This window comes from Dermacentor variabilis, chromosome 3, assembly GCF_050947875.1.
Source record: "Dermacentor variabilis isolate Ectoservices chromosome 3, ASM5094787v1, whole genome shotgun sequence".
Lineage (NCBI taxonomy): Eukaryota > Metazoa > Arthropoda > Arachnida > Ixodida > Ixodidae > Dermacentor > Dermacentor variabilis.
Window position 1 is genome coordinate 67,259,100 of NC_134570.1, and position 12,596 is coordinate 67,271,695.

The window sequence follows — 12,596 nt, forward strand, 5'->3', positions numbered from 1 at the left end:
CAGGAGGCCGGAAAGCTGTGACAGTTTCCGCTAACGGCAGATGACCTTGACATGCAATAAGCCATTAAAGGCTTCCGCCTTAATATAAATGCTGGAGCTCCACGTCTTAGCTTACCGCGGAGAGCTCTGTTGGTGGGGTGCATTTGCATCGCAGTTTGCACTAGTTTTCTGCTTTATGTACTACCTGGTGCCATGAATGTGGCCTGCCTCGCATGAGTGGCAGCCTTTCTCTAAAGCACACATGAAAATTCGTTTTCCAGTGTGTCAGTCCTTAAAACCCTCAGCGTGAAATCACCGGAAGCACCGTGAGCGCCTTCGTCCCGTCGTCTGGTTCACATGTAGGTGCTCTGACTTCTGCCGTCCGCGGCGCTGTTCGCCAGTGCGTCGTAGGGTGCCTCTATGTCCTCCTCGCCCTGTGAGCGGCGGGCGAAAAGGACATTGAGGTACCCTAGTGCGTCGCTTGGTGGAAGAATTGTAGGGAAACGAGAAACAACGGAGGCGTGCAAAAACAAAGTTCAAAATAGGGGTTGAGAAAGTTTGGTTAGGGGAATTCATCGTAGGTTATTTTTTTCCTTTCCTTTGTTTTTCTTTTTTAACATAGGTAGGACATTAGACACTATAATAACAAGAGCTTGGTGGCGCAGCCCACCACACCATTCCAAAGGGGACGCTCATAGCATCCTTCCATCCATCCATCGCTGACGCGCCGCTAGCGCCTTACGACGGCCGCTAGGTGCCTATAGTAAAGGACAACGGATATTTCTAGAAGTACTAACTGTTGGGCGTGTTGGTAATCTATAGTCAAGGAGAAATGGTGCAAACGAACAGGTGCAAGATAGAAAACACGAACAAGCGCAAGGGTATGTATTTATGCCAGGGTATATATATTTGGCCGTGTTTTTCAAAATAAACTATTGTTGCTAGCCTGCGCTTGTCCGTGTTTTCTATATTGTCCCTGCATGTCCCCAATATTTTAAGAACGGCCTCTCGCCGCTCGAGGTGACGTTTGGGTCAGGTATCCACCAAGCTCACTGACGAATACGTCCGGTAGTAGGAATCAAGGAAAAAAGGTTTATTTGACATTGTTCAGACTGTCTCCAGATAAGGAAGCCCACTCCATGGAGGAGCATATGAAACGTCTGAGTTCACATCAGGAGTCGTCAGCCTCACTCGATGCACCGAAGGTCTCCGCTTTTAATACCGTCGTCTTCCCTAGGAGACTGAACTAAGGAATCATGACTGTATCGCGGCCAATCACAATCGTCGAATGGGTCACAAAATCCCGCCCATGATATCCCACCGCTCCACCGAACTCCGCCTCCTATGTTGGCACCTTCGCCTCCGCATTATGGCGCAAGCGCGTGGCAATCTGGGAATGCGCTGTCGAAGTCGTTCCCACGGTTCCTTTCGACGTTGGCCGTTTTTGTCAATTAGTTCAGATCGTAATGCTCAGTTAGAGGGGTCCTTCGTTGACCCGTCAATAGTCGGCGTCAATGCTGCGTCGACTTCTGCTGATAGCGCTGTTCTGCAAACAGTGCGGCCGATAAAGGCACGCTGAGTCTAGTTTGGCGGCACGGCTGCCTTGGAATTTGTCACTGATTTCTGCACTTGGACGTCACTTTTTGTATTCTTTTTACACATTATTTAGACGTTTCGCTTACTCAAAAAGTCTTCGAGCGCAGCCTTCTGCGTCGGATTTATTAAAGCGGTGCACTTATTCACATCGACATCTACAGCCGCAGGTCGTTGTTATCGTCAAATATTGCGGAAAAGGTCCATCACTGATATGAAATAGTGTCAAAATGTAGCAAAACATGCATATCTGCGCATATTTGCCATGTCACACCCCGAGACGAGTCAATATGAGCGGCCGAACCACTTAAACAACGGCAACTGTGATGCAGAGACATATATTACGGGCTGTTAACTCATTCTCGCTTTTCTTTAACCCCATCATACTTACAGTTTTAGCGTGCCATAGAGCATTATTAGAGAAAACTGCGCTCCCATAAGCGCTCATTTGTAGGCCATGTTGTTCTCTCGCGAAAACACGTGTATGCCATCGCTCACACGGCGTTGGTAAAAAGAGCGAGGCGGTTGTTTATGCTGCTGTATACCTAATACACCGTCTCTTGTTTGCCGCTTGATGCAGAGGCAAACAGTGCATCTCTGAAATTGAGAAATATGTCGGCAGAGCAACACGTACAGGCCCATCCATATACGTAGCGAATGCGGCCAACAGCCTACAGATACGGTGACGTATACACATGTTGGCACAGCGTTGTGTCGCCGCTTACCGCTTATTGTGCACGCGCCGTGCGAAGTGAAGTGTAACTGATTTCAAATCGCTAAGGCCAGAACTGAACTATAAAAGCAGTTCAGTTCCACCTAACTGCTTACATTTCAGTTCAGGTCCGCCAGTAGCGAGTGCACGAACTCGACGGCGCCAGGTTAACCTAAACGACAGTATACGTGGACGCATCCACGTATGCCAGAGCAGCGGGGCAGAGCAACAGCAACGCGGTAGCAACGGTGATTGATTCGAACCTACGCGAGATCACCAGCGCATCACTACAAGGCTGTACGATAGTCGAGGCTGAAGAAGCGGCCGTCGTTCTAGCGGCAGCGGAGGGATATCGGTCTAAACGGTCTCTAACAATCCTTACAGATTCGCAAACAGCGTGCCGCAACTACCTACGCGGCAGAATAGGGCACGGAGCGCTCCGCATACTCCGCTCCGGAGACCCCATAACAGAACGACAAACAAAAGAATAACCAATTAGGCATACGATAGTATGGACGCCGGGACACACGGGAGTGGCAGGGAACCAAGAGGCGGACAGGATAGCTCGAGGGTACACTTATTACCGAGCATCCAACATAGGCGACCTCGAGGAGACCGAACCTGTACCCCAAGACTATTCGGAGATACTAAATTACTACAAGGGCTGCAGAAAGCGGTATCCACCACCGCACAACTCCCTTAGCAGAGAGGACTCTGTCACGTGGAGGCAGCTACAAACGGGCTCGTACCCGAACCTAAACGTACTCAGCAAAATTTATCCCACACAATACAATGACAAATGCCCCTGGTGCCACGAAACACCCACGCTGTATCACATAACGTGGGCATGCCAGAAGATAGACGTGGTACCCGTTATACCAAACCCGAGTGCGGAGCAATGGGAGGGAGTGCTCTCCAGCGATCGCCAGGTCGACCAAGAAGGTCTGATTCGGCGAGCACAACTGGCAGCAGCATCCAGCGGAGCCCTGGACTAAGGGCAACCGACCGTTGTGCTAGAAGATGGACGATTCCATCTGAAGACCGCAGAAGACCAGCGAATCTAGAGCTGATAAAGTTTTTCACTCACTCACTCGCTGAACAGGATCTACATTGGCTCAAACTTCGTGGGCGCAGCTTGAGAGGGTTAAAGCTTGTGCATTTCAACTTGCTAGGCGTGCTTCACTCATTTTGAGCACGATTAATTATATATACAAGCGAAAACGCTGTCGCCATTGTGTTGTCAGTTCGATGACCGATCGCGCGGGGTTTGGTCGAACGATGGTCGACATGCACGCTGATTTCGCCGGTGCCGTCGACAAGAAAGCCTGTCGCAGTACAACTCGTGCTCGTCGGTTGCGTCGTTTTCGACCTAGTATGATAAAAAGGTTTCAGTGACGTCGGTCAATCATTAGAATGAGCGACTTGTCGGTCTCGTATCGACCCAGTGTTGCCGGGCGTTACGAGTACGTGCAGTCAGGAACGCGCTGCCGCCACTAGCAAGTGAGGACCGACGCTGCAAAAAGACTTCGTCAGCAATGTGATGTACTTAAGTGTCGCCCAAGTGTAACGCATGGGTTTTTCGTTAAATTAGCGAGCCACTCGTGAAAGGCGGCAACTACCTGTCTCACGGTGCAGGCCGGGCAACTCGGACGATGCCCTGGCCGCTTCCTCTTTTAAAGTGAGGCTGCGGTCTTACGCTACGTACGTTTTCGGCACCGCACCGACGTCGAGCTACCAGTAGAGTTTCAACGCGGTACAGTGCACGAGTATTTGTAGCAGCGCAAGCCCGAGCGCTTTTTTTTTCATTTTTCGGGGGAGGAGGAGGAGGAAAAACTTTATTTGCTCTAATTGATTAGAAATTAGCGGTGGCTGATGTGGTCGGCCGTCTTCACGGTCTTATTCCCCATCTGCGCAGGGTCGACGCCCCTATTCCAGGGCACCACTGAGGGTGGCTACTCGGTGAGCGTGCCTTACTAGTCCATGCTGGACTTCCCGGCGCGCGGCCATGCGCGCGACCCTTCCAAAACGTTTAGCGACTAATCCGCTAGGGCAGGGCGCATGCGCCGTCGCGCCATAAAAGAGGCGGATTCTAGTGCAAATAATGGCAAGTACGCCTCGAACGTCCGGAGTATTGGCGTATACTGGGATGACAATCCAGCGCTGCCAAAAATTTTTCCAGCGATGCTGTTTATGCCGACCCTGTGCCGTCGTTGTCGGACTTCGCTAAAAAGGGGCCAAGTGACCTAGCGGTAGAGGAAAAGAAGAGCTCAACAGGGGGAAATGGGTTGGAGTTACCCCTTTCCCCCTGTGAGAATGCTATCTTGTATACGAGAATCTTATACGGTTGTCGCACGGTGCATTTTCGGCGATCCAGCCAGATCGGCATCGAATTTATCGGCGATTGATTCCATCCTGCCGCGAAACAAACAAATGGTATGCTGGCAGTTTGCGGACAACAAACAGTACCCAGCGATTGAAAGGCGATACTAGGAGCACGTGTCTGACGGCACTTAATACGCCAGCAAAAAGTATACCAGCAGCCACGTCAATCGTCAAACCAATCCAACCAATCGTCAAAACGATTGCCGCGCCCGCATCTCCAGCGGTGGGCCTTGTGCTCAATATATGGAGCTTTGAATTAGTGGTTCCGCACATTCCATCCCAGCTACAACTATGGAAAGACCACGAGTAGTGCGTGCTCCTGATGAAGAAGCTGCCTACCGCGAGCGTCAGCGAGAGTTGGCTTGTGAACGGGCTCGTCGTCGTAGGGCATGCTGACCACGCGAAGCACGCAAAAGCGAAAGTAAGGTGAAAGAATGGTGAAACAAGAGATTTACGTTATAGACTGCTTGCGAACTTTCACTTGCATGGTGTAACACTCGGCGTAACTAAACGCAGCTTAGCTGTTCGCCCACGTTCACGGACAGGAAGGGGCGGTGATCTTTTGAAGCGTGTTGCTGAAGTCGCTTAAAATGTCGCTAAAACTGCCCCTAAACACTCAGGTGGATCTTACTTAACGTAAACATTTTGGAACAGAATAATGTACGTTGAATGAATAATTGAATTAATGAATCAATGATTCTTTGATTATGAGGCACGCGGTAGTGGGGGACTACGGACTAATTTTGACCACCAGGGGATCTTCAACGTGCCCTCAATGCGCGGTAAGCAGGTGTTTTTGCATTTTGCCCCCATCGAAATGCGGTCGCTGCGGCCGGGAAAGAATAATATAAGCTAACGTGACGTAAATCGCTTTACCTACACGTTTCATGTATTTTTTTTTAAGTCTGTGCAGGTAACCTACAAAAATAAAATTAATAAACAGGGAGTAGAGGGCTCTTATTATTTATTTATCTATGTATCTGTTTGTTCATTTATTTGTTTATTTACTTATACTGCAATTCCAAGTGGGGACGTAGGCAGTGTGCTTCACAGACGAAAACTTGTCCCGTCCTAGCGCAGTTCACCCAAAGTTAATGTGCACGTACCAACAAGCCCAGCCGAAAATAAAAACCCTCCTTCATTACAAAATTTAATAAAATGTAACAAATACAGCTACGAATCACAGCATACAAAATAAAAAAAGAAAGAATACGATTTCACGACACTACTTGCGAAACAAGAGTTAGCATTTGGTTGAAGAACTTCATCACTAGTCAGACTGTTCTACTCGTTAACAACTCTCGGAAAAAAGGAGTACTTGAAACAACTAACGCCTCTCGAAAGGGAGTTACTGTTAAATTATGCCTTTGTCTGGTCGCATATCCGGATGACAAAGAGTATCAGTGCTGTAGTGCCCATTAATTAGCTGGTAAAATAATTAAGACGAGAACAACGATTTCTATGGGACAAGGTAGGTTAATAGTCTCAGCTAAATATAGCTGTTATTGAAGAGCTTCGAAAACTATCATACGTAAAGCGGGCATCCTTTTTTTCTCTTGCATTTACTCCTTTTTTTTGTCAATATAAGCCGTAGTAAATAGGTGCCAGATTATAGAAGCATAGTCTACCAGTAATAAGACAACGGGATTATAGGCTAGCAACCGAACAGCAGAAGTTCATAATTTTAAAGCTTTAAGCTTAAAGAACAGTTCCCCGTTTGGGTTAGTTGTAACATGATCAATGCGCTTTGACCCATGAAGGGTCTTATTGATCCAATGTCCTAAGTATTTCAAGTGAGTTATTCAAGCAAGAAGCAGATTATTTGCACAGTAGTCAAACCTTAAGGGTTTTAATTTCAGAGCAATGATCATAAAAGCAGTCTTTTTGAAGTTGATTTCTATTTGCCACAATTGACATAATTCGATAATCTTCTGAAAGACCTGTTTCAGCTTGCGTTGCTCAGAAACACATTTGATCTCCTTGAAAATAACACTATCAGCAGCTTACAATTTTATTTTAACCGAAATATCATATACTATGTCATTAATGGATATGAGAAATAAAAGCAGCCCCAGCACAGATCCCTGTGGAACGCCAGAGCCTACTGAGTCTCGTGTTTAAAAGTAGTCTTTGTAAACAACATATTACTGCCAGTTTCTTAGGTACGCTGATAAGCAGGTTGTCAATAGTGCATTTTTGAGGGCCTATTTTATTTTGTAAAGTAAGATTTTGTAGAAAACATTGTCAAACGCTTTGCAGAACTCTAAAAAGTGCGTCCGTTTGGTCACTATTATTAGTTACTACTGCGAAATAATGAACGGTTTTAATTAGCTGAGTGGGTGTAGAATAACCTTTTCTAAACCCGTGTTGGTATCTTACTCATATACTTACATAACGGATGATGAAGGCTTAAATTCTGCGTCTACACTCTTGTTGTAAGATTGCAAATGCAGCACTATTCAAGAGAGCATGAGAAGATACTTCGGTCTACATTATTCCTGAATATTTCCGGTTCTCAATGTTCACGATAGAACTAAATTCTCCGTCTTATGCTGTTAACACAGCGATGACAATTATTCGAGCTTTTAACAGGTCAACTGCTGAGCTTCCGTCCTTGATTTACATGAGAGCTGCCGGAAAGCGATGATTGATCTGAAAGCCGTGACAAGCAGAAACGATTTGTTCAGATTCACGCGAACGAGTTGAGCCGCTCTGATATCTCCGCCGTCCTACGCAGTCGACCTTACTTATTCAGCTGCACTGTTCTAAATGTGTACGTAAAATTTACTTGAATTGGCGTTGGTAAATTAATTCACTGTTACGCTTGCGAACGTCCACCGATCGGTATGCATTTAGTGACGCCGCAGAACCCGCAGTGTTTCGACCCATTCAAATCTAAAAAAAGGAAGTAAGATACACAATGCAAAGTTTCTGATTGACCGCTCTGCTGTGAAGCACAGTTACGATGTGACTTACGAAAAATTTGAGTTAAGTTGAGTCACTTTGAATAATGAACTTACGGCATTTTAAGAAGAAAGGTTTCACGGTTTGAGGTTCCCTGCAATAATGACATTGAGGAGAACGAGTGAAGTCGGCCCTGTGTGAATAAAAATTGAGCAATGGTATCCGGCAACATATTGTGGTAAATAAAAACTACAAATCTGTACAGCAAGCCTCCAAGCGCTTACACTGTTAAATTTGCATATCCTTTATCTCTCTTTCTCCATTTTTCTATTTTTTGCTAGATGGTTGCTGACTATTTACGCTGAGGTTCTTCTCACTTCTCCTTTAGCTTCATTCAATCGGCGCGTCTTGGCTCCGGGGATGGCCCCGCAATTAGCTGGTTTTTCTGTTGATCGGCTTTGGCGGCCAGCTTACACACCACTGACTCTCTCTCTCAGGACTGAAAATTCGTTTCCGATTATCACTAGGAGTAATCCACTCAATTCTATAGGTCAATTCCGAATAATGGGTATGCGCCATATTTCAACTGCAACAGTCTTATGACGATGATGCAGCGGGTGCCCTTCGAAATTCGCTCACACGGCGATGGTGGCGGCGGTCGTGCCGTTTGTGACGCTCCTCGACGACTGATCTCAATGCCGATGCTCCCGTCATTGGGCCGGCGTTGAGAGGAAGAAGAGGCGGCGCGGCCGCCGCAATGGCGACCCGGCGGCGCCCTTTTGCCTGGTCGCTGGAGCCCGCCTGAGACGTGCTCGTCCCACCCGGAGGACGCCGAAAGCGCGTCCAGGCGGGCCCTACCACTAGCTAGGCACGGCCCGCCTGAACCCACTTCGAACGCCTTCGCTCCGTCGATCCCGTCGTGACTTGACTCGTTTGTCTCTAGCCAGGTGAGAGAGGAGAACGGCCTGTGTTACAGATAACAATGACACGATGCAGTACGCCGTTGTGCAAGTTGATGGCCGTCGCGAAGCACTTCGAGTGAACAGCACTATACGCGAAGAAACGACGCTGTCTCTGACATGTGGGCGGAGGTGGTCTCTAAAGATCAGCGACGACTGACAGTCGGCATGTATAGTTGATCTGTGATTAAGCGAAGACTTTACACTGGAACCCACTGACTGCCTACAACCCGAAAATTGTCGAAAGATAGTATTCAGCATGTAAACCCATGCATATAGGCACGGCTTCGCAGTGTGCGGTAGGAGACTCTACGAACTCGGATATTAGCGCTTTTGATGAACTGTTGCCTACCCGCTGTAACAGTATACAGATAATCTAATGGAGAAAAGAAAGGTTCGAGGCAGAGCGGCACGTTGGTTGTCTTTAAAGAAGTTATAAATTATGTGTGTCTATCTTTATAAGGCGAAGCAGCCTCCCACGGTAAAAACGCTTTCGGGTTATGAATTGCGAGCGCTACATTCTAAAGTGTGTTACGTAACAGCGCGCGCGTCGTCTTACTCTACAGCGACACACAAACTGTCGACGTCACAACGTTTCCGGTGTGCGGCTAGAGTGAATGCGCTGGATGACTGGGCGACGTGAAAATAACATCGACAAGGGGGGCGTCCGTGACGGTCCGTCTATAAGTGTCAATCGTTACATCCGCCTTCAATGCCTTAGCCCAGTCAGTAGGCACTTTTACATCATATTTCCGAGGGATCACAGCTGCGCCATGGCTGCGCACAGCAAACGCGTCTTTTCACAGCTCGCTGGACCCTCAGGCCAGGGCTCGTAACGTGCGTGATGCCCGACAGTGTAGGAGACAGTCGGCAAAGCCCTTATGTTACATAAGGAGTGAACTAAGCACATATGAGAGACTAGAATCGAGAAATGCAGAATGGAAGAAGAAATATCAGATGGGGAAGGAATCATGAGTGCTGCAACTCATTAGGTGGAATCTCAGTGGAAGGAACGAGACGGGGCGTTTGGACGCATATAGGAACGATAATGTTTGGGTTTTAGTGCCATTAGCATTTTCTACCCACTTCAGCCGTTATGAGCTTATCTATCTATCTATTTATCTATCTATCTATCTATCTATCTATCTATCTATCTATCTATCTATCTATCTATCTATCTATCTATCTATCTATCTATCTATCTATCTATCTATCTTAAACCGCTTCACCACCATCATCTGCATGAATAGGTTACTTCAACAAAAAAACCGACAACGAGCATGCTTCGAGGTCGTATTCTCGCACTTCTTTCTTAAAGTACGCCTCGCTGCGCACATAGCAACATTAGGATGCCCGCAGAAAAGCGGGAGGCTGTTGTTCGCGCGTGTTTCACTTACTAAAGCCGTAAACAAACGTTTTGTTTTCTTCACTGCGCAAGACAGAAGATGTTGTGCTGAGGAGACCGTACCGCGAACGTGAATCAATGTGACTACTCTAAAGCGGCATGAACTAGTTTTCTTTCGAAGTGACATTTCTATGAGGGACCCCTCGCGGAGTATGGTGACGCTATGTTCCCAACGTGTAACGCATATCGTCACGTGACCGTATCTGACATACTAATAGAAATATCCACCATATTGAACCGGCGAATCGCAGCACAGACTCGAAAAGCCTTAGCCACTTGCCCAATATGCCCTTTGGTTACGTCCATTACAAGTGTGGATGCACAGCATGCACCTTTCTGTTGCAATTAGCGCTTTACTTAGAACGACGGTGCGCGATGTTTCGTTAGCTAAGCGTGGGCACAGAGAGCACATGAAATAGGAACATGACCTTTTTCTGTTCGGGAACACCCATTCACTTCTTGTATACGCTTCGACTTGCGCAACGCCTTCTCCCCATCGAATTGTTTTTGAAAAGCGAATGCCGTTTCTTTTGTACATCGAAAGGGCTTCCTAGCCTTTTGTGCCTTAAAGAAGCGGTGATGTTTGTTGTCCAAGAGCCGCTTTCGTCACGTCGGCTTCTGGTGATGTAGTCAGCTTTTGGACTGTCTTTATAGGCAGAACGTTTCTCTTCTTTAGACAGATGATTGCATATCTGGTGGCGCAGGACCAAGCAAACAACCGCCACCATGAAGAAGCTGGCGTCGACGTCGAGGCAGCGCAAGAAGCAGGCCACCACCACCAACCTGGTGCATGTGAAGCAGGTAGAGAGTCGAAACACCAATGGCGGCGTATTCCGGCGCACTGTGCAAAACCAAACGCGTTCGTGCGAGTCCGTGGTGCAGTCCTCCGACAGCGTCCAGGAGGAAGAAGAGACCTTGGCCGCGTCCAACCTGAGCAGCGAGATGATCAAGAGTCGGGAGTCCACCGTGGATACCGGCATGCCGCCCAGGAGCTCGCGTGAGCCGTCCGACAGCAGTCTGACGCTGAGCCTGCCCAAGGAGATCCGCACATCGTGGCTGGAGCACGAGCGGTCTTCCAAGTCGGAAATGGACGCCGCCGCTTCAGCCGCGCTCGCGAGACTGTCACCGCCACCGGGTGTGGTCCAGCTGCAGAGGACGCACACGTCAGAGACCCGGAGTACGGCCAAAAGCATATTCAGCACCAACAAGTCAGTCGTCATGGAGACACAGCGGAACAGCATTTCGACGCTTCCAGGGGGCCACGCGCCGCCGTCGTGCAGACCACCCGACTACCCGCCCGAGGTATCGACGGAGACGTCCGAGTACTCGGACGTCCACCAGTATCAGTCCGTGGATGGGTCGTTCAACTCGCACTCGGACAAGGAGTTCCGCAGCCTGTCCTCCAAAGCGGGCGCGCCCCAGGGCTCGGACATGTCTCTCGTCGGCATGCCGGCCAGTGGGGCAGGGGCACGCGCGGGCAGTGAATCTTCAGTCGGGACAAAGCCGTTCGTGGTGTCGAGTCGAGTCGATGTCGACTCGGCCGAATCCCGCGACACAGTAGCAGGACTACCTCGCAGTGGGGAGGAGGACGCCTTTCAAAACGGCTGGTTTTCTCAGGTGCAACAGGGATTCGTGATGCCAAGTGCCAGCGCGTCCCTCGACACCACGGCTTCCCGTGGCGGCGCCATAGATTTACCGTCAGCGACGTCCCTGGAGTCGCACAAGTACTGGAGCGCTGACGTCCTTCCCGCCGTCAGTTCGTGCACCTCGGCAGCAACGGGACTTGAGAGCGATGAGTCCGGCGCGATTGCGAGGGACGACTACCAACGTCGCCTATCGGGCGCGCCGTCGGCTGATACCGGTCCACTTCATGGTCACGACGGCAGACCCGCACTGAGGTCATCGAGTTTCAAGAGCGCCGTTTCTTCGGCGGCTTCGGAGCGTGACGCGGCATCCTCTCTTCAGAACATCCCAGGAAAAATGGCCGACTTATTCAAGGCGTTCGCAACGCCCGCCATAGAAGGCTACGAGGCTACGACCACCAGCAGCACTACGTTTCCCATGCCTAAGGAACTGACCGGCACAAGGACGAGAACAACAGAAAGTAAACCCGAGCAATTTCGCTCTTCTAGACATATATCGACGACGACACGGAAAGATGCTCACCAAGAGCACCCAGTAGGCCTTTCGACCTCGGCTGTGCTAGGTTCTACTGGAGGGACAGCTGCGGCGTCAGCTCTCCCTGGTGGTCTTCCCGCACGTAGGTTTTCCCTTCAGGAAAGATCGGACGCCGCTTCGAAAGATGAACCCGCTGTCAGCGGCACGCCAAGTGCGATTGCTTCGCACGAGCAACAACGGACAGCTACAGGCTCAGCGGAATCGGGTGTTACCGCGCCAAAGCCTTCTATACAAAGGCCTCCGAAACAACAAGCCGCCAGCCACATCCACGTCGGCACGAAACCTCACGGGCTGCCCAGCGCAAGACATCTCAAGAAAGGGCCTGAGAGCAGAACAACGACTCCATCTCTCAAGTCAAAAAGCCAGACCGAAGCTCTTCCTGGTATAGCAGCCAGTGCCGGATCGGCGACAGCGGCAGCTTCTTCTGTCGAACAGCTCCCCAAGTCCTTTGTCGGAGCGCTAGTGCCTAGTGATATATCCTCGA